This window comes from Callithrix jacchus, chromosome 7, assembly GCF_049354715.1.
Source record: "Callithrix jacchus isolate 240 chromosome 7, calJac240_pri, whole genome shotgun sequence".
NCBI classification, from domain to species: Eukaryota; Metazoa; Chordata; class Mammalia; order Primates; family Cebidae; genus Callithrix; species Callithrix jacchus.
Window position 1 is genome coordinate 127,082,243 of NC_133508.1, and position 21,664 is coordinate 127,103,906.

The 21,664-nt window shown below is 37.9% G+C and overlaps 1 protein-coding gene and 1 pseudogene across 2 annotated transcripts in view; one reads left to right on the forward strand and one right to left on the reverse strand.

Moving 5' to 3' along the window:
- Positions 1-21,664, forward strand: part of LRRC8C (leucine rich repeat containing 8 VRAC subunit C) — a 149,725-nt gene that overhangs the window by 72,919 nt on the left and 55,142 nt on the right. The gene's annotated exons all lie outside the window — the stretch shown is intronic.
- Positions 8,583-8,831, reverse strand: LOC144577204 (cytochrome c oxidase subunit NDUFA4 pseudogene; annotated as a pseudogene).

Here is a 21,664-nt window from a genome sequence, read left to right on the forward strand (position 1 = left end):
TATGAAACACCCAGTTGGAAAAGTCAAGTCAGCAACTGTATATTTAAGTTGCAATTCAGGGGATGGACATCTTACTGCTGTTATATTCCTCAATACTTTTTAAGAAAAGAATACATAAAAGTAAATTTTCCGTGTCCTTCTGGGTCTGAAATACACTATTCTACTCTTAAATTTGAAAGTGAGTTTGATTGGGACCGGAACTCTACATTGACAACCACTTTCACTGAAAGTTTGGAGGCCTTTCACCACTATTTTCTAGCATACAATATTGTCGGTGAAAAGTGTAATACTGACCTGATTGTTTCTTTGTATGTACCCTTTTACCCTCTATTCACTGCCTCCTCCAAGCTCTTAGGATCTTCTCATCCCCAATGTTCACGATAGTAGAAGTCTTTTAAAATTCATGGTGTGCTAGCATTTAGTAAGCGTTTTTTGTTTTTTGGTTTTTTTTTTGAGACAGAGTCTTGCTATGTTGCCCAGACTGTATTTGAACTCCTAGGCCCAAGTAATCCTCCTTCCTCAGCTTCTTGAGTATCTGGGGTTACAGGCATGAGCCATCATGCCCAGCTAGTCAGCCTTTTTAATATGAAGTATCATGTCCTACAATTTGTGCTTTTTATTGTGCTCTTTTCTTGATAATCTCTGCGTTCATTTTCTTCTTTCACTCTTTAGTTAATTTCTGCTATTCACATATTGAATCTGGAGTCTGCATATTATATTTGTTGTTTTTCTACTTTAAAATGAATTTCATCAACATTTTCATCTAACCTTATGTCGATTTTTTAATCTCATTTTTAATTTCCAAGTTTTTTTCTGGTGTGTTTATTTTATAAATACAATGTCTCCTGCTAGCTCTCTGAGAATATTAATTATAGTTAGGAAGTTTTTTTTTTTTTTTTTGAGACAGAGTCTCACTCTGTGGCCAGGCGCTAGGCTGGAGTGCATTGGCACAATCTTGGCTCACTGCAACCTCCACCTCCTGTGTTCAAGCAATTCTCCTGCCTCAGCCTCCCGAGTAGCTGGGACTACAGGCACAGGTCATCACGCACAGCTAATTTTTGTATTTTTAGCAGAGACTGGGTTTCACCATGTTGGCCAGGATGGTCTCGATTTCTTGACCTCATGATCCGCCCGCCTCAGCCTCCCAAAGTGCTGGGATTACAGGCTTGAGCCACCACGCCCGGCCAATTAGGAAGTTTTTAAATGTGAACTCCTGCTCTCTGCTCTACTTTTGGTTTTAATGTATCTTTTATTTGTTCCTTTGTGTATTTGTCTTATTTTATCTTTCAGTTGGAGGCATTCCTCAAGTGACTGATGATCTATAACTGTGTCTTCATATGTCTTAGTCTGTTTTGTGCTGCTATCACAGAGTATCAAAACTGGGTAATTTATAATGAAAATAAGTTTTTGGGCTCACAGTTCTGAAGGCTGGGACTCCAATATCAAGGTGCAGGCATGTGGCGAGGGCCTTCTTGCAGCATTATCACATGGCAGAAGGCATCACGTGGTGGAATGGCAAAGAGAGGGCTAGAGAGAGCAGGAGCCAGAGGGGGCAGATCCACTCCCAAGATAACATTAATCCATGTATGAGGGCAGAGCCCTAATACTCACCTCTTAATACTGTTATGATGAGCCCTAATTAAGATCTCACCTCTTAATACTGTTATGATGGCAATTAAATTTCAGCATGAGTTTTATAGGACACAAGCATTCAAACCATGCCATCATATTTAATAGTGAAGCATAGAAAGCTGGCTGGGAGTTCTTTGTGAATTGTAGAACTTGTCCACCGAAGGGCTTCACAATAGGGTTATGAGGTCATAAGCAGCCTTTTTGTTGTATAACTTCCACTAGGATGTCATTGCTACAGATTGAGCATTCAAAATTCAAAAATCTAAAATCTGAAAAGCCTCACAATCCGAAACTTTTTGAGTGCCAATATGCTGTTTGAAGGCATTGTTCATTAGAACATTTTGGGTTTTAGATTTTCAGATTTGGGATGCTCAATCAGTAAGTATAATAATGCAGATATTCCAAAATTTAAAAAAATTCAAAAAATCTCATTCCAAGCATTTTAGATAAGGCATACTTAACTGGATAGGGTTACAACTCCTAGTATCTCATTGCCTTCCAATCTAAGAGCACATCTAAGTCATCTTTGTCCCCCATGCAATCTAAAGGTGTGTGTGTGTGTGTGTGTGTGTGTGTGTAAGTGTACTGATTGGACACCTACAGGTGTCACAGTGCTGAAAGGCACTAGGGTAGTAAGACTTGCCTAATATATTATAGTCAAAAGTTGAGTTGGTTCTAGAGCATTGGACTTTTAATGTTCTTTCCACAACTGATGCTCCTCCTGCTTTCCATCAGTGCCTTTACCGGCAGGAAACGGATTTTGTGCATATTTCAGGAATCCGGCAGTAGAGTTTAAAGTACTCTGCTTGAAGGACCAAAAATTTTGTTTAATATCTTATATTTTAACTTTTAAAAAGCACATGAATTTTGCCTTTGATTCTGTATCCTTGTTTGTTTCAATGTAGCATTTTCTTTTTCTTTTTTTTTTTTTTGAGAGAAGGTCTTGCTCTGTTGCCCTGGCTAAAGGCTGGAGTGCAGTGGCATGATCACAGCTCACTGCAGCCTCAAACCCCTGGGCTCAAGCAATCTGCCTCAGCACCACAAGTAGCTGGGACTACAGGCACATACCACCACACCTGGCTAATTTTTTTATTTTCTGTAGAGACAAGGTCTCAGTGTGTTGCCCAGATGGGTCTCAAACTCCTGAGCTCAAGCCATCCTCCCACCTTGACCTCCCAAAATGCTAGGATTACAGGCATGAGGCATCAGCCTGGCCAGCATTTTTTTTAATCTGAAATTTTTGAGTAAAGTCAGTGTACCAGGAAAATATTCTCCCCTTCCTCCATGTGACATCATTCACCTACTCCAGTGGGAAAGCCCTGCCTGTGTGACTAAGAGTTAGGTGAAGACTTCAAATGCTTTCAGAGAGATTCTCCATCTCCTCTCCACACACACACCCCCACACACACACAATGGTGACTTGAAGAAAGGACATTCTTTCTTTCTCTCATAATAGTTTTAACATAGTCATGTGGATCTGTGATGTTGAGGACTTGGCCTCCTTATGTCTTGGTATTCTACCCTTGCTAACATGTATCCCTTACTCATCTGTTGAAGATGATTAATTATTACTAACCCTGCATCCCATCTCAGAGGTGGGGAGGAGGGTATGTGGAGGGCTCCTTTAAGGATACAACTCCAAGTTGAATGCATCTTTTCTGTTTATATGCCATTGGCTAGGACTAAGTCCCACAGTCATACCTGCCTTCAAAGGTGCTGGAACATTTACTTTATTATTTTGTAAAAAGGAGAGGCTGAATACTGGAAAGCAAGCAGCTGTGTCTCACTGTGATGCTGCCATCTTACAGCTAGAGGCACAAAGAGCACAAGGATATAGTAGTAGCTTACATCAAAGATTCAACATAAGGGCTCTTTCAGTGACATGTCCTGAAGAGCATATGACTCACATTCTGTGAACTCTCCCTTGAGGGGATATGTTGATCCCATAGATTGCAGCTTGTTTCCTCAGCCTCAGCTGCCGACCATCCTGTAGACCCTGTAAAGGCAACTGTGTTCCTGATGGCAGTGGTCAGAGGAACAGCCCTTCCATACAATTTCCATATCATCAGATCTAACTGCCTGTCAGGTGTGAGATGGGGATGGGCCCTTGCTCTTAAGCATCTGTTCATTAACTTTATCATTATTAGTCTTTGTTACCAAGGCTTTCTTAAAAAGTTGGGTCATGCTCCAGAGATGCTAGGTGCTGGATAAGCTCAGAGTCACATTGTCAGTGGGGAATCTAGTAGAATTGCACATTTGGGACCTCTGGGTTCCCAGGCATGTAATTCCTTTCACAGAGTTTTGTTTCTTTATATCCATGCAACAAATATAGGTAACACATGTAGTTAGAGATAATTGACTGGGAGAAATTGGCCTGTCTTGAGGCAGTGGAAAAAATAGCAAATATTTTCAGAGGACGTGACAATTTGGGAGTACTTTTAGGCACTTTCCATGAACACCAGATATAGTGGAACATATGGTAAATTGGATTTTTCAGAATCCAGAATATTCCCAAGAGAGAAGCCTCGCTAATTTTCTTTTTTTAATTCAAAGTTGATTAAATAATACAAAGCAAGAAGTCAGAAAATATTTTCTTAAAAATGATGAGTTCATGTCCTTTGTAGGGACATGGATGAACCTGGAAACCATCATTCTCAGCAAACTGACACAAGAACAGAAAATCAAACACCACATGTTCTCACTCATAGGCAGGTGTTGAACAATGAGAACACATGGACACAGGGAGGGGAGCATCACACACTGGGGTCTGTAGTGGGGAGCTAGGGGAAGGACAGCATGGGGTGGGGAGTTGAGGAGGGATAACATGGGGAGAAATGCCAGATATAGGTGATGGGGAGGAAGGCAGCAAACCACATTGCAATGTATGTACCTATGCAACAATCTTTCATGTTCTTCACATGTACCCCCAAACCTAAAATGCAATAAAATGTATATTTTTAAAAAATGTAATTGACAGTTTTCACATTTACTGCCAGGTACTTTTCCAAGTGCGCATGATTCAAAGAGGTTAAATAACCTGCCCAAGGCCACTAGCTAGTAGCCGTAGAGCTAGATTTCAAACTTAGGTCTTTCTGGCTACGAAACTTACATTGTAACTATTTCATTATATTATACAAAATGGTGAGTAGAGATGGCTGATTTTTATTTTTATTTTTTAGATTAATGTGGCCACTTATGACTAAGCTTAGAGTTCTGAGGGTGTAGATTTTCAGTGAGGTATTATTATATACATCTAGGTAATAACAGGAGTATTTTTTGTTTGTTTTACTGTTGACATGTATTGCCGTGGACTAAGGACTCCATATCACCGTAAATGTACAAACCTGTAATCAATTCATAGGAAGAGAATTTGTACAAACTACCTGTAAATTTTGTATTAAAATGCTATTACTGTATTGTTGGTAGCCTAAACAGGAGCATATCCTGTCTTTATGAATGGTTTTCCTAACGTGGTAGTGGGTCCAGGGAGTGTAGTGGCCATTGTGTTTTAGTAGATACTTAATATGATGAAAAATTACTAAAAATTTCTGAAAAAGTCTTCAGGACACCTATTCTTCAATAGAAGGGGAAAACATTTTAAACCCGACCTGGGGTTGTGTATGTATTAGAGTATTTTATAGACAAAAATATAGTCGATAAGATGTGTTACTAATGTCAAGCAGCAGATTCGCTTCCAGAGGATCTCAGGAATGTGAGTGTATGACTGACTGTATGCAACTTTACATTAACTCAGCTGGACTAAGATTTTTTTTAATTGAAATATACTATGCTTTCAAAAAGCCCCCTTGTGCCACATCCAAGAGCAGAATAAGTTCCTTTTATAAGGAAACCACAAATTTTGAAAACAGCAGTTTTCCTTGATGTTCTTTGGCCACACTACTGTTTGGTTTAACTAGCGTTTCTGGTATTAGAGTTGTTTGAGTCTCAGAATGACTTTGCGTAGAACTTTTATATTTCTGCCAGACCTCTTCCTGTTGACGTATTCAAACTGAATCAAAATTATTTGGGTGATCATCATTAGCAGTGTTAAATATAGCATTTGAAAACAGTCTAAGGGTCTGAAATATTAATTAACCAATTAGGGTGTGTTTGCTTGGAAACCTGGAATGAAGCCTGTTTGAAAATATGTTTTTAGAATGTAATCTGAAAAGGGCTTTAAAAATTCTGAGGCTCAGTCAGATTTTAAAATAGTAATTATTCATATCTCAACGTCTCATACGCTAAGGCATTTTATGTAGCGGAAGTGGGGAAGGTGGTGGAACACCACCTTTTAAAAATAAGCAGCTATGTCCTCATTTTAAGGAAGATTATACCTAAGTGTCATTTCTGTTTTTATATCAGAATCACCTATGAACAGGATAAAGGAAATCCTCATTATCTTTCCAAAACTAAACAATTGATATAAAATTTAACTTGTGTATCATTATTTTTCATTTTGAGTGATAAAGTATAAAATGTTTCTTGAAAATATGTATGTACCATATGCTGAAAATGGGCATATTTCTCACAGGGAAATGGACTACCTATACTCTTATTTAGCTGTTGGGTGAAATGTAGATTCCACTCTTTAAATTCTTTAAAGTTATAAGTGCCTGACCAAAAGGGTAAAGAGCTAAAAAAATTTATAGCCAAAGAATTAGCCACATCTAGTAGAAAAGCAAACAAATTTAAAAGAAGAAAATGTATCTGAGTATGTATATATTACACTCTAAGTATGATATACATTGAAAAGTGTCTCTGATATTATAATGTGAGTTAATAGGAAATTTTAGGTAGTATCTTCTCGTGTGTGTGTGTGTGTGTGTGTGTGTGTCTCTGTCTGTCTGTGATGAAGTCTTACTATGTTTCCCAGGCTGGTCTAAAACTCCGGTGCTCAAGCACTCCTCCCACTTTAGCCTCCCAAGTAGCTAGACTGTGTCACCAAGCCCTGCTATCCCAGTGTTTATGAAACACTTCTGTAAAGGCAAATACCCTTTCTTATTAACTAATTCCTAAATTCATTCAAGAAGGAATTCAACTCCATTTTCAATTCTGCTTTGTTCTGTTGTCTATGGAATGTTAGGTTTAGTGACTTAGATTAACCTGTTCTAAAAACAGATTACCTGGGTTATACACAGGGACCCTCTCCTTAATGCTGTATAACCCCAGGCAGGATATTGACCTACCTAAGCCTCCATTTCTTCAGTAACAGTAGGCGTATAGTACCTCGGGCCCAGAGATATTTGGGGGTTAAGTAATGAAATATGTATGATGTGCTTGACACTTCTAGGTACATAGTAAACCTTAGGTCATGTTATGATGGAGGTGGGGTTTTCCTTTATACATAAAGAAAAGTTCATTTTATAGTAACAGTAATTAACTGTTGCTGGTAATAAAACTGTCAATAAAATGGTAACGAACTATTATTCTAAAATAAAACACATAAACATGGACCCCATCAGAACTACAGTTTTAATGTTCAAAGCATCATCTACATTGAGAAACTGTTCTGAGGGGTAAATTATTGCTGTACATGTGGAGCTATGTACATGTGGAGCTCTGTGTCATGCAAAACTGTTACTCCTCAGTCAACTAGGTCAGGGGCTGGGCATGCCAAAATGAGCAACCTGGTCTCTGCCCTTACAGAATTTACAGTGTGGGAGTGGAAATAGTTGAGAATATAAATAACCCAGGGGAGTGAAGGAGTGAACAGAGCAAGTATAAAAGTGTTGATTTTGGAGTGCTTATGAAAATACTCAGCCACAGGCTTCCAAAATAGGACACTGCAGCCATGGTCTGAGACCCCTTCAAATATTGTACAAGCAGCATGCTCTTCCTGAGAGAGGGTGGGCTGTGTGGGGACGCCTGACAGTCCTGACATGGTGATCTGGGAAGGGGTGGTGTCCAGGTAAGTATTAACCAAAGATGTGATATTAAGATATAAATTCATAGAGTACTGAAATCATTTTAAGTGAGCAAACCTTGCCTTTGGTAGGCCCAGATAAAGCTCTGGTTTTTCCCTAAGACCTCACTTAGTGTGTAGCTCTACTTTTTATCACAAACAGAAGAAACAAATGTTTCTGGAGAATAGGTCTCAACCTCGGCTACATGTTGGAATCACTTGATGACTTAAAAAAAAAAGCCAAAAACCTCATGCCTAGACCCCCACCAGGGGTTCTGATTTAACCGCACCCAGGCGTCAGTGTTTGCAGAACTCCCCAGGTGATTCCAGTGTGCAGTCAAGGTTGCGAGCCTCTCTTCCTTCCTATCCTAGGTTTGATTTCCCCCCAGGTGTCCTCTAATAAATTTCAGGAGACTAGCTCAGCCAAATTCTGTCAGTAGGTTTTCCAATCAGAAGTTATTAATTTGATACCAGTCCATGTGTTTTCCCTTCGAAATGTGCATTTTCTGCGTTTCAGTAAGTAATGTTGGCTCCTGGGGAAATACCCACCTGAAGCTCCTAGTGGAGCAACAGAACCTTTCTCATCCAGCACCCTGACTCCAGACAGCAGGCTCACCACCAAAACATGATCCATTGTCCTATTTTTCACATCTCCTTGGCATGACCAACCCTCAGATTTTGTCCTACAACCATTTATTTGGTCATTTAACAATGGGTTGTTTCTTCCTAAATCTCTCATGCAGCAGTTGAAAGCCTGTAATGTGCAGAGCTGAAGCGTTTTGTTCTTGGCACTGCAGTCTAAACATGGACGTCCACGCTCTGGACTCCTCTGTTAGCCTTTTGTATTCCTTTGTTTGTCTCGATTTATGTAGTGTTTCTCTTTTTTTTCCCAAGTTTCCATTATTTACTAATAGTGTAATCACCAAAAATTTTATCAGCATGATTTTATGCATTTAGGGAAGAAATATTTCTTGGTTAAGTAGAAAATTGTGGGGATGGCTTCTGGAAGACCTTCATTCTAAAGCAGCTTTATAGTGAAACATTTCACTTAGGAATCTAGACATACTTTCTTCAGTTTGCAGTAATCCACATTCACTGAGTAGAACTTGTATTGATCATTGAGACCCAGTTTGTTCCAGAGCTCTGGGTTAGCTTTTCTGTCCCAACTAACATCTGGATCGAACAGTGCCAGACACAAGAAATAGAGGGCTGCTCCAGTATCTCCAGCTCTAATAAATACAAAGAGGGAGATCAAGCTTGGATGCTTCTTGGACCGAATGATGATCTGGTGGAACATGCTTTCGGCAGAGACCTCCGACAAGAAAGAAGAGAACCAGCTTAGCCACCAGCCTCTGGGCTAAGCAGTGTCTCCCTAGTGTTTCTTTATAGGTTCTGTTTCTACTATTTTACTCTTTTAATTAACAAATATCTATCGAGTGACAAATAAGGGCCAGGTACTCTTCTGGGCATTAGGGACAAAACGTTTTTCAAATTGGGCAAAAATTTCTGCCCTCATGAGACTTGCATTCAAATGGGAGAAGACAGAAAAGGAAATGCATAATAAGCTAAAATATACATAGTATGTTCAAAGGTGTTAAGTGCTATGGAGAAAAAATAAGACAAGGCAGGAGGAAAGGGAGTGGTGTGCCTAAGATAGGGTGAGATATTAAATTGGCTTTGCAGTATCATCCAAACAAGAGGGTGAAGGCTTGGACCAGAGGGGTAGTGATAGAAATAATAAAAAGTGGTTGAAATTGGGTAAGTTTCAGCAAGGCCTAAAGAAGGTGAAGGATTGAGCCCTACAGATACCAAGAAGATGAGAATTCCAAGCAGAAGTGCTGCACATGCAAAAGCAGGAATGAACCTGGGGTGTCAAGAAACCACTACAATAGAGGTGTCCAATCTTTTGGCCTCCCTGGGCCACATTGGAAGAAGAATTGTCTTGGGCCACACATAAAATACACTAACGATAGCTGATGAGCTAAAAAAAAAAAAAAAATCACAAAATCTCTTATGTTTTAGGAAAGCTTACAAATTTCTGTTGGGTCATATTCAAAGCCATCCTGGGCCACATGTGGTCTACAGGCTGCAGATTAGACAAGCTTATACTAAAGGCCCAGTGTGGCTGGAGCAAAATGAGTGTGCAGGAGAGGGCTTATGAGACTGATGTGGGGTGGGAGATAGATTACAGAGGGCCTTTTAGGACTTTAGTAAAGATTTTGGCTTTTTCACTGAGCAAGATGGAGAATTATTAGAGAATTTTGAGTGGAGAAGAAACCCAGGATCATTCTGGTTGCTAACTTGAGACGACTCTATAGGGGTCACTGGTAGAAGTGGAGAGACTGGTCAGGAAGATATTTTAGTAATCTAATTGAGAGATGATGGTGGCTCAGATCAGGGCAATAGCTAAGATGGGTCAGAAATCGTTGGAATCTAAATATATTTTTGTAGGTAAAATTTTTAGCCCTTAAATAAATGTCCATGTAATATTCTTCTATATTCCTCTTAAAATAGAGCCCTAAACTCCAGTAAGGGACCTGAATAATGCTAGCTATAGCAAAAGGTTAACTGTCTGACTCTTGAATACCACAAATTAGTATTGTGTTGTCTTTTTAAAGAACAACATGATTGCTGACTTGCCCCACTTCTGGCCCATCATCGCTTCCCACAGCTCTCACACTCCCGTTTTACAGTGCTGGTGCATTGCTGGTCACTTGCCATTGAGTGCAATCATGCACCATGTATTGACATTTCAGTCAGCCACAGATGGCACATACAGTGGCGGTCCCGTAGGATTGTAATGAAGCTGAAAAATTCCCATCACCTCATAGTCATCATCATGTTGTAGCACAACACATCACTCACATGGTGATGGTCATGCTGCTGTACACAAACCTGCTGCATTGCCAGTTATGTAAAAGTATAGCATATACAATTACAAGTAGGATATAATTCTTGATAATGACAAACAACCACGATAACGGTTTATGTATTTACTGTATTATAATTTTTATCATTATTTTAGAGTATAGTCTTGTACTCATATTTTTTAAAAAGTTAACTGTAAAACAGCCTCAGATGGGTCCTGTAGGAGCTATTCCAGAGGAAGTTATTGTTCTCATAGGAGATGAGAGTTCCATGTGTATTATTATGATGTTCCTGAAGACCATCAGGTGGGATACGATGTGGAGGAGGAAGACAGTGACCTTGATGTTCTTGATCCTGTGTAGGCCTAGGTCAATATACATATTGGTGTCTTCATTTTTAGTTTAAAAGTTTAAAAAGCAAAAAATAATAATTTAATAACAAAAAGCTTATAGAATAAGGAATAAAAAATATTTTTGTGCAGCTATAAAATGTATTTGTGTTTTAAGCCAAATGTTATTATGAGTCAAAAAGTTAAAAAGAATATTTATGAAGTAAAAAAGATGCAGTAACCAGTTTATTATTGAAGAAAGAAAAATATTTGTTTATGGATTTAGTGTAGTCTAAGTGTACTGTGTTTATAAAGTCTACAGCAGTGCAAAGTAACATCCTCGGCCTTCACATTCACTCACCACTTGCTGACTCATCCAGAGTAACATCCAGTCCTGCAAACTCCATTCGTAGTAAGTACTTTATACAGATGTACTATTTTTAATCTTTCATACATTCTTACTGTATAAAAGATTAAAAATATATATATTGAATATTATATTAAATTTTTATATTATATATAAAATATTTTTCTATATTTAGATACACAAATACTTTTTCTATATTTAGATACACAAATACTTACTGTTGTGTTGCAGTTACCTACAGGATTCAGTACAGTAAAATGCTGTACAGATTTATAGCCTAGGAAGCAAGAGCCAAACCATATAGCCCAAGTGTGTAGTAGGCTGTACCGTCTAGGTTTGTAACAGTACACTCTATGACATTCACATGACAAAACTGCCCAGTGATGCTGATGCATTTATCAGAACATATATCCATTGTTAATCAATATATGACTGCATTTTGACCCAAATGATCAATGATCACTATTGAACTCTGCTGTTGCTTAATAAAGACTTATATTCCCTTCTTGCAGTCTTTACCTTATTCCGTGGTAGGTACCTGGAAGTTGACAGAGGCTGGCAATGTGAGTAGAGGAAAGACATGATACTGTTCATAATACTATAAAGGAGCCCATGGCTCAAAACAAATGAGGCCCAGGGAACCTTTTGTCCCACTCCTCTCCTTTGTTCCTTCTCCCAACTCTCTAAATAAGATAGAATCTTCCTTTTCTAGCTCCATGCAGATCTCTTAGGTGGCCTCTTATGACTTCTTTGCTTCCTCTTTACCCCTAAACAGAGTGCAGGTGTCATGAGAAAATGCAAAGTGGTACAAGAGAAATCTGGTGTTCTCTTTCCCAAAACTAAATGCACCTTACTCTAAATTTTGGTACTCCCATAAACATTTCTGTTTTAACTTTTAATAACTGGGATGATTTCAGATTAAGTAGATGCTCATTTCTCATTTCATTGATTCAGCAATTACTTATTGAGTTATTTTTATGTGCCAGGTACTATTCTAGGCAGTGAGACACAGAAGTGAACCAGACAAAATCCCCATTTCTTAGGGAGCTTACCTTATGATGCAGTGGACAGATAGATATAGAAATAAATAAATAATACCTGTATAGGTCATCTGATAAAGATAATGCTATTGAGGAAAGCACTTAGGGAATGAAAAAGGCAGTGCTGGGATGGCATGCTCTTGCTGCTGGTGAATTGTATTAATATTTTCAATAGGTGACCAGAAAAGGTATCTCCAATAATGATATATGTGCAGAGACCTGAAGGAAGTGAGAAAACAATATTCATGCCAGTATCTGGTGGCAGAATGCTCCTTTCTGCAGGAAGTCCTTAGATAGTTTTTCCTTCTCTATATACTCCGTAGGTGGTCTCATCCTACCACTTTTTATAACCCTACTGACTCCCAAACTTCTGTCTCTATCCCAGATCTTTCCTATCTCTAGTCTACCTTATTCAGCTGTTTGTGGAGCCCTTCTACTTGGATGTCTAGTAGACATCTCAGATTTCAGATGTCTCTATCCAAACTCCTTATCCCGCTCGCTAAACCTACTCTTTCTATAGCCTCTCACTCCCTTTATTAAATGGCAATTCCATTATTTCAGCTTTTCACCTTCAAAATCTTGGACTCGTATTGATTCTTCTTTCTCAAATCTCACACCCAATGCATCAGCCCGAGCATGAGTTACTTATATTGGGAAAAACTAAAGGAGGAAACATGGGGCATTGGAAGGAAGAAATTAAAGTAAAATGCAAAGCAAAGCAATAATAGAGTTACCTGCAGGGCAGTGTTTGACGGGATGAGGAAAATCTAAGCTGAGGGCATTTGAGCCTTGGAACTCAGGTTGCTGAAAAATCATATCACAAGCCATATTCCCTTAAAAAGAGCTAAAATTTTTAAGCGGTTTGCTATGTTTTGATATCCCTTAACATCAAGAGTGAGTTAGTTGGCAAAACTCAGACTGTCAACCCATGGATTAGAAAGAGACTTTAGGTACCCATGAGAATATTTTACATAACATTTACCTAAAGTATTTTCCATTTTCTGCTTCTGGAAACATTGTGGGACCTGGGTACAGAAGCCAGAAGTGCAAAGTCATAATAATAATTAAAAAAAATAGTGAGCATTTGAACCAGTCATAGAAAAACGAATGTTCTTTGTTGGCATATCTACGATAAAGCAAAACACTTAGCTGAAACATCAGGGAAGGGAGGATCCTGAGACATTTCTTGGGATAAGAGATGGTTAAATAGTTAAGTGTCTTGACTACATTAAGTTGAACAATGAAAAGGAAGTAAGAAGTCACTGTCCTTCTGTTTCGATTTGGTATATGTTTCCCAGTTTTCAAATTCTCAGTACAGAAGGTTCTTGCTGTTTTGCTGCACCAAGTTCCTGGAAATCACATACAGATTCCCCTAAAGGAGACTGGAACAGTGCAATATTTGGGGACTGCATTCTCTACCTATTTTTCGTTTGATGCTAAATCAAACAAAAAACAGGTATAACTAAGAACACTACACAAAAGAGCTTCAGTCGTTCTGGTAAAATTTTATTGTCTTAGCTGTTTATTATGGAAGCATAAGTTTCACGCTAGTGACTCCTTCATGGACAAAAGCTGAATCTTTTATAACTTCTAAAAAGGTCATTCATCAGACTGGCTTTCTCTCAGTGTCAGATTTTAGGCTACAGTATTCAAGTCACAAATATGATTGCCCTGAATGCAATACTGAAAAAGGTGAGTTTCCAAATAGGTCCTTTGCCAATGGATGTCAAGTCTGAATTTCCCATAAAGAAGATTGTTAGAGACTAAAATAATTTCCCTCTTTAAGTGAAATGAGCCTGGACATTGGAATCTGAAAGCCCTGAGTTGAAATTTTTGCTCTGCCATTCACAGGCTTTCCAATCTTAGAGAAATTATTTAATCTCTCTTTGCATGTTTCCTCTTCTATACAGCAAAGATAATACCTACCTCATGGATTTAATATGGAGGTTCGACAGATAGCATTTTTAATGCCTGGAAGTTAGTAAGCATGATAACATTATATACTTTTTCTTTCCTATTTAACCAAAACAACTTTTTAAAGTTTCTTTCTTCTGTTTATATAAAGAATTCTATTTTAGTGTGGTACTTCAAGTGAGGACAGAAGTCTCTAAACACCAAGAAATTCTTATTCTTAAAAGTAAACTTTGTTATTCACAACAGCCAAGATGTAAAAACAACCAAAATGTCCATTGACAGATGTATAGAAAAAGAAAATGTAGTATATACCCACGATGGAATACTTTTCAGCCTTATAAAAACAGGAAATTCTGCCATATGTGACAACATGGATAAATGAGGACATTATGATAAGTCAAATAAGCCAGTCACAGAAAGATAAACATTGCATGATTCCATATATGAAGTATCTAAAATAGTCAAATTAATAAAATCAAAGAGAATACTAGTGGTTGCCAGGGGCCGCAGGGAGTGGGAAATGGGGAGCTATTAATACTCATCAATGGTCATAAAGTTGCTGTTTGCAACATGACTAAGCTTTAAAGATCTGCTGTACAACATTGTACCTATAATTACCCAAACTGTATTGTATGCTTGCAATTTTAAGCAAGTAGATCTTATGCTCTTACCAAAATAAAATGTTTAAATATGGTAAACTCCCTATCATAATTATCAAATTTGATTGTTATCTCTATTCCTAATATTAGTAGCTGTCATCTCTTGAGTGCTAATTCCCGCCTAGTACCGCGATTAGTATTTGCCACAGTTAGCTCTTACATGCTTCCCCAGCAATCCTATCAAGCAAGATACTATTCTTTTCCCTATTTTCAAGATAGGAAACAGAAGGATTAAGTAAGTTTCTTGTGGTCACCCAGCTTACGAGTGACAGAGCCAGGATTCAGACTCAGGTACCCTGACTTCAGTGCATGCTTCCAACCACTAGGATTCTAAAGTATTATTTTTAAACTCTAGTACTATATTAATATGATTGCCCTTGAGAGCAGTCATTGCCTTAATAATCAATGACAGATTTCCTCTAAAAAAGTAGAGCTCAGACATGGAAAATGTAACCTAAGAAGATGTTTCTATTTCTTAAGTTTGTTTGTTTTTTCTTTTGCCTTTTCCTATAATAGAACCAGATCTTTAGAATGAATGGAGATTCTGTGTCAATTGTAGAAAATTGAATGGATGGAAATAATCCATAATGTTGAACTTTTAAAATTATTTAAGATTATATATCACTGAAGGAAATCTCATTTGATCCCTACAAACTCTTTGCCATTCCCCTTTTTTAATTCTGTGAGTCAAAGAAAAGAAAGGTCGGGGATATATATTAGATCAGCTTAGTTCTTATTATTAATACCATGCTTTCACTCTCTTGGATATTTTCTGTATTTAATCCGTTTATATGTTTTTTGCATGTTGCCATGGTAAAGCTCATTCCATGATGTTCTGGACTCTAGTGCTGAAGGTTTCCTTAGTGTTAAACCCTGCATTTTCATTTCCGCATTTTATCTTGGTGTTACTAGGGCAACCCAAATAATTTCATTTTCTCTTTGAAGTTGATGCCCTTAGCCTGTTATACCCTCATGCTGACTCATTCATGTTCTTGCCTTTTTTTTTTTTCTCGTTTAATTCTGGTAACTACTTTCTTTACAACATATGTTTTCTGCTTTTCTTTCTATAATCATAACAGCTAATGCATTGTTGGTGTAGTGGTTAAGTATTTGGGGGATTACAAATCGTGCTGAAGACTGAAAAAGAGCTGTGGATATTCTCATCAGAAAAATGTCAGTTTGAGAAATAATGGGTGAAAATACTGAACATATAGAAGTTTATCCAAGTGTCTCTTATACCAATCTATTTAGTTCTTAGCTTTTGAATAGCAAGTTGCAAGAGTTTATTCAGCATGGAATTTATCAAAAAATCTATCTGAATCTATTGCATCTTGAAACTTAGATTGTGAAAGTGAAGGTACTGTTTATTTCTGTTTTTATATCTTCATCCCAGGGCAGGCTCATGCTTGGTTTTATACCCTGTTTGTCTCTGGCAGGTCTCTTGGCAAACCACCTGCAGGAGTTAAAAAGCTAGTTGGTAAGCATCTTTTCTGTGCTGGCCTGGCTCATACAAGCCCTTTGGGTTTAAATCAATATAAAGAGCTGAAGAGTAAAAAAAGAAAACGGGGGGATAATATATTTTGTAGTTTTCTTATTTATAGATCTGCTACCCAAATATTCTTTTTTTTTTTTCCTTTCTATTTTTTACAGATAGAGTCTGACTCTGTCACCCAGGCTGGGGTGCAGTGGCTGTTTATGGGCACCATCATAGCTCACTGCATCCTTGGACTCCTGGTCTCAAATGATTCTCCTGCCTCAGCCACCCAAGTAGTCAAATATTCTACTACAGCTTTTTATTTATCTTCTTGCTCCAGTGCTTGGCACTTAGTAGTTAGGTAAAATGTGTTGAAAGAGGTTAGAGAGGGAAGAAGGCTAAAGAAGGGGAAGGGAGAAAAGGAAAGAGGAAGGGCATATTCAAGGAAGGGAAGAAGAAAAAGAGAAAAGTAAAAATCAGGTCAGGTGAGACTATCCTCTGACCAAAGACAATCTTTGTGTGTTGTTTAGAGTCAGTACCTAAGGAGCTATCTAGATAGATTTTGAGTGAGGGGCCGTTATGGTGGGCTGGCACACAATTGGACATATTCAGGGGAGTAAAAACATGGTTGACCCTCATGTTGCTGCATGTGCTCAGTCTCAGGAGATTGTTGAGCAGCCCATGACTGGTGATGACCGGCCCAGTGAGATTCTAACAGCCTTCAGGTGCCTCTCATGAGAATTCTGTGAGCTTGGTACAAACATGGGCTACTGAGCCAGATTTTAACATGGAATTGATGTTTACGTTGAGGCATTAATATTGAGGCATTATGTGGTGGATGACCTAGTATAAGTCAGAGTCAGTTTGCATATTCTGGAAGGCAGTTTCCCCATTTAACAGCCAGATGCAAGGTGAAGCTGTGAAGCTTTCCGTGAGTCTGCAAGAAGCATGGGTAGATTTTCACACATATCATACAAAACCATTTTTGGTGAGTGAGTCTGGTGACTTTTTGCCAGTTCCATCTAAGAACATATCATGTATTTCCCTCCTTGTCTCAGATCCTCTGGACCAGCTCAGGCTACCCCTATCCTTATGTTTATACAGATAGAAAATGACAGGGTCCAACCTTATTCAAAATAAACAGAAATGAAACATTTATGAGTAATTTATAGTAAAGTGAAACATTTTAAGAGAGGGAAAACAAACAACAAAAAAAGAGCTGTTACATTGCAGACCCTTCACTGTATGGAATGTTCTCCTGGCCCTGGCCTCCAATTTTACCTAGCTAACTGTTACTACTTATACTATACTTCATATTTCCATGTAAGCGTCACTTCCTAAACCCCCAGTAGTTCAGGTCCTAATGTATACTGTCAGAGTATCCTAAATGTCTACTTTATCACGCTTGCCACAATTGTGATGAAATGGTTGTGTGTCATTGTTTACTAGTCTGTCTTTCTACCATAATGCATGGTTCATAAAGACAGGGACTATGTCTGTCTTACTCAGTACTTTATTCACATTAATGAGCTCAATACCTTGCAGATAAAGCTATTCTATTACTTACAGAAAGAACGAATAAGGTTACAGGCATTGTAGTAAGTGCTAGGACTATGAAACTTTCAGACACTGCATCTGTCCTTTGGAAACTTTGTACTCCAGTAGCTGTCTCCATTGATAATCCGTGTAGCCTCCAGAAGTGGAGAGACCATCAAGATCTAGAACTTTCTCCACCCCCATTCTCCTACCTCCCACTTCTTTCTCACAAGAATCCCAAGACTGGCCCTGCTTGTATTCAAAGATGTTGAATAGAAATGAACCAACTTATCTTTCCACCAATTTCCATTTCTCTGTTGAGTGGATATTTATTTATTTTTATAGAAACAATTTTAATTTATGTCTGTGTTACCTAATGTTTTAGATTTCTAAAACATTAGTACGTTAAGATCGGTCATCAGGAAAGAAGATCAAACATTACAAGACAAGTAAAAACAAACATCCCCATAGTTATTTCATAAACCTTGTCTTTTCCCTTGGCCCCGCGCCTATTTTCCACTGCCCAAAACATCATCCCCTTCATCCAAAGTCCTTCTTCAGAACTTCCAAAGATCTCTCTTCTCTGAAATGTTTGGACTTTTAAAAGTAAGTTTTTTCTTCTTTCTTCCATACTTTTTTCTACTTGTCCTGATGTTTTCATTGCATTCCTGTGACCTTTCTATGCAATTTTTTATTTTTTAGCATTTGTGATTAATATATTTAAACCTCCCGAGTTAATGACTTTTAAGCCAGTTTTGCTCTTTTCAGGCCCCCTCAGTCCGCCTTTTTAATCCTCCTGATGAAGTTGCTGAGCAAAATCGGTTCTGAAATTAGCTTGGGATGTCACCATGCAAGTTAATACATTAGTAGACTTCCATGGCTTGTCTTCTAGGTTTTTCAACCATTTAAAAATATATATTTGTTTTCTCAGGAAGACCTCATCTGCCTCCAGGCCAGCTTTCTTAGTAATAATAGTAACTCCAAGTAAGCCATTTCAAAATACTGTACCATTGTCAATGAAGCTGGCACTGCTTTTGGTCTTGTTCTAAGTTAGCTGATGAGCTTTATATTTTTTCCTCTACTTTTTTTTCTGACAGAGGATACAAGCTAATAAATCCAAGATATTACACTTAGACCATTCTTGTAATTTTCTTTGTAATTGCTCATTTATTTACCCAGTAAATCTATATTGCATGCCTACTACGTGCCAAATACTGTGAACTGTTGGGAAAACAGTGGTGAACAAAACAAATGATGTCTGCTTTCATGGAGCTTATAGCCTAGGGCAGGCCAATGTAAATCCAAGAGCACAAATGAATGGAAAGCTCCCTCTGTGACAGGTGTCATCAAGGGATGTCCACAAGAGCCTGAAACTCTGGATGTGACAGAGTCAGATTGGGGACAGCTTCCCTGAGCAAGTGGTGCTAGAGCCTAGGTCTGCAGTATGCATAGGAGTTAACCAAGTAAGGGGGTGGGTATTGAAAGAACATTCCAGTTGTAGGATTAGTGCCACAAGGCCCCTGCCACTATTATTTATGTCTTCTTTGTAATGCCTTTGCAGGATCTGCATAGATTCTTGGCCTTTGTTATCGTGTAATGTGTGTTACCTAATTTCACTATTTCTTTTTGAGGGAGGGTAAGTTTTTTATCTTTTAAAATTAAATAATATATCTATCTTCAGAAACAATGTATTTTAATTCAATATTCATGTTTTCTAAGGATCTTTTTCATATAGATATTAGGCACAGCCTAGATTTGAGAGACCAGTAACGTTCGGCTATATCTACCTAGAGCCTTCCTATAAAGAAACTTTTCATGCCCTTTCTCAGCTTCTAGAATGTGTGACTCTGTGAGTATCAAATGTCTTTGCATTAGATATTTAGCTCTGCTGTGAGAAAAGAAAACTTAGAAGAGGGAACTCATAAAATGCCTAACTTGGAAAAAATGGCCATTAAATCAATGTTAAATGTAGAGCCAAACCCAACAATTATTTCTCCTTTAGATACAAAGCCTTGCATTAAATATTCATTAGCTGGATAGACAAAACCTAACACTCTAATTTTTAGGTACATTCATATCAGTTTTAATGCTCCTACAGAGCTATTTTCTCTGGAGGCTGGAGGATCTGAATATTTTCCTTCCATCACAGACTTTACTGAGCTCATCCAACAGGAAAGACCAATCAACAGCTGGCACGAGATGGAGGGCAGCCTTCTTAATAAGCCCCAAAGATAATTAGTCAACAGTTAGTGTTTTTATGCAATTATCAAACCTTTCATGGTCTCTGATCCTAGATGGCACATTTTAAATGGTAGATTCCTGTAAAATTAGCTTAATTGGAAAGGACAATAAAAATGATCATACTCTAAACCCGTTAGTCTTTCAGTCTTTCACTTTGAACACCAGTCTCTTGGTTTCTGAGCAATGTACTTTGTTTCCTAGTTTTTCATATTTAACATAGCTGAAAATTTTAAATTTTACCCCTATTTAAAAAAAAGCTGAAAAGTGTTGGACAGAAAGTTGCTTTAGCTTCCCTGTCACACTTTTTGTTCACAGTTTGTATAAGTACCAGTCTACCATCTATGTTTATGAGAAGTATTTGAAAAACAAGCTAAATTTCTTGTCAGAGCAGAAAAGACAGCTTTCTCCCTATAAAATCATTAAGAGTTCAACTCAAAAGTTTTTTCTTTTTCTTTTTTGAGTATTTTAGGCCCCAGAGCAACGAACATAAAATGAAAGGTGACCCCTTGCCTTTTCAGATAACTCTAAATTCTAGAAGTTACAAAATAAACAAGAAACTTTCGTTTTAATGTTCTTGAGGGCAGGAGCCTTCTTGCCTTCTGCACCCTCCTCTGTTGCTGCCCTTCATCAGAAGGAAAGCAGCATTCCCCACAGATGGCCTCACCAGCACTTGTCATGCCTGGGTTTTCTGGGCTCTACTGTATGTTCATGCTGTGCCTACTGCTTAGAATCCTGTGCCTGCTTTGTTCAAGAGGTAAAACTGGATTGGAGATAAACCTCAGTCTCTTTCTGTACTTTGAAGGAAGAGATCAGTAATCTTCAAACCAATCATTACAGATTTCCCAGTTGAATTCGACTTAGCTTTTGGGTGTTGAGACTGCTAAGGTGATTGAAAATCTGGTCTAAACCACAGTCAACAATATTGAGAGTTCAAGGGGAAACGTGCAGCCTTTTCAAAGGTTTAGAATCTGATTGGGGTGGGGGGTGTGTCTCCACACTACCTCATGGAAGACTGTTCCTAGTTTAAAGGAGACAGAAAAAGAACTGGAATGAAGAGGTGACTATGAAGGCAGTAAAATGCAGAGAGCTGGGCTATTTCTGAGAGAGACTGCAGGTATACTCACAATGTCAGAGATAGGGAAAGAAATGGCTGAGATTTGATTATCATCTTTTGTGAACAGCTTTTAAAGGGATGTTAGATCTCAGCTTAGCCTCATTTCAGAAAGGATTTCTGAATTTTAATATACTTGAATTATATTTAATATACTGAATTGTGCAGAATAGGCATTAAATAATTATTAGTATCATATACATATAGCTGAAACTATTTGACAAAAATCCCAAAGAAATTACAGCTTTCTTTTAAGATCCCAGTGAGATTTAGAAATGCAATATTCCAAACCATTACTTTGTTAATAACACTTTAATGTTTGGATTTGTTTTCTATCACCTATTCTGACAAGGGAGTCATAACATTTGGCCATTTTCTTGGGTACAAGCTAAGACCTTAGAACACATTATTGATCAACACATCTTCTTTAGCTCTAGTGACAGAACATTATGCATTAAAAATTCAGTGATCTTTAACTTTGAAATTATAAATTATTCCTGACTTCTTTTCTCATCTCAAACATTCTCTTCAGTAGTGGATGTTCTTTGAATAGTCATTATTTACAACCTGGAGCTATTGGGTAATAGTCTCT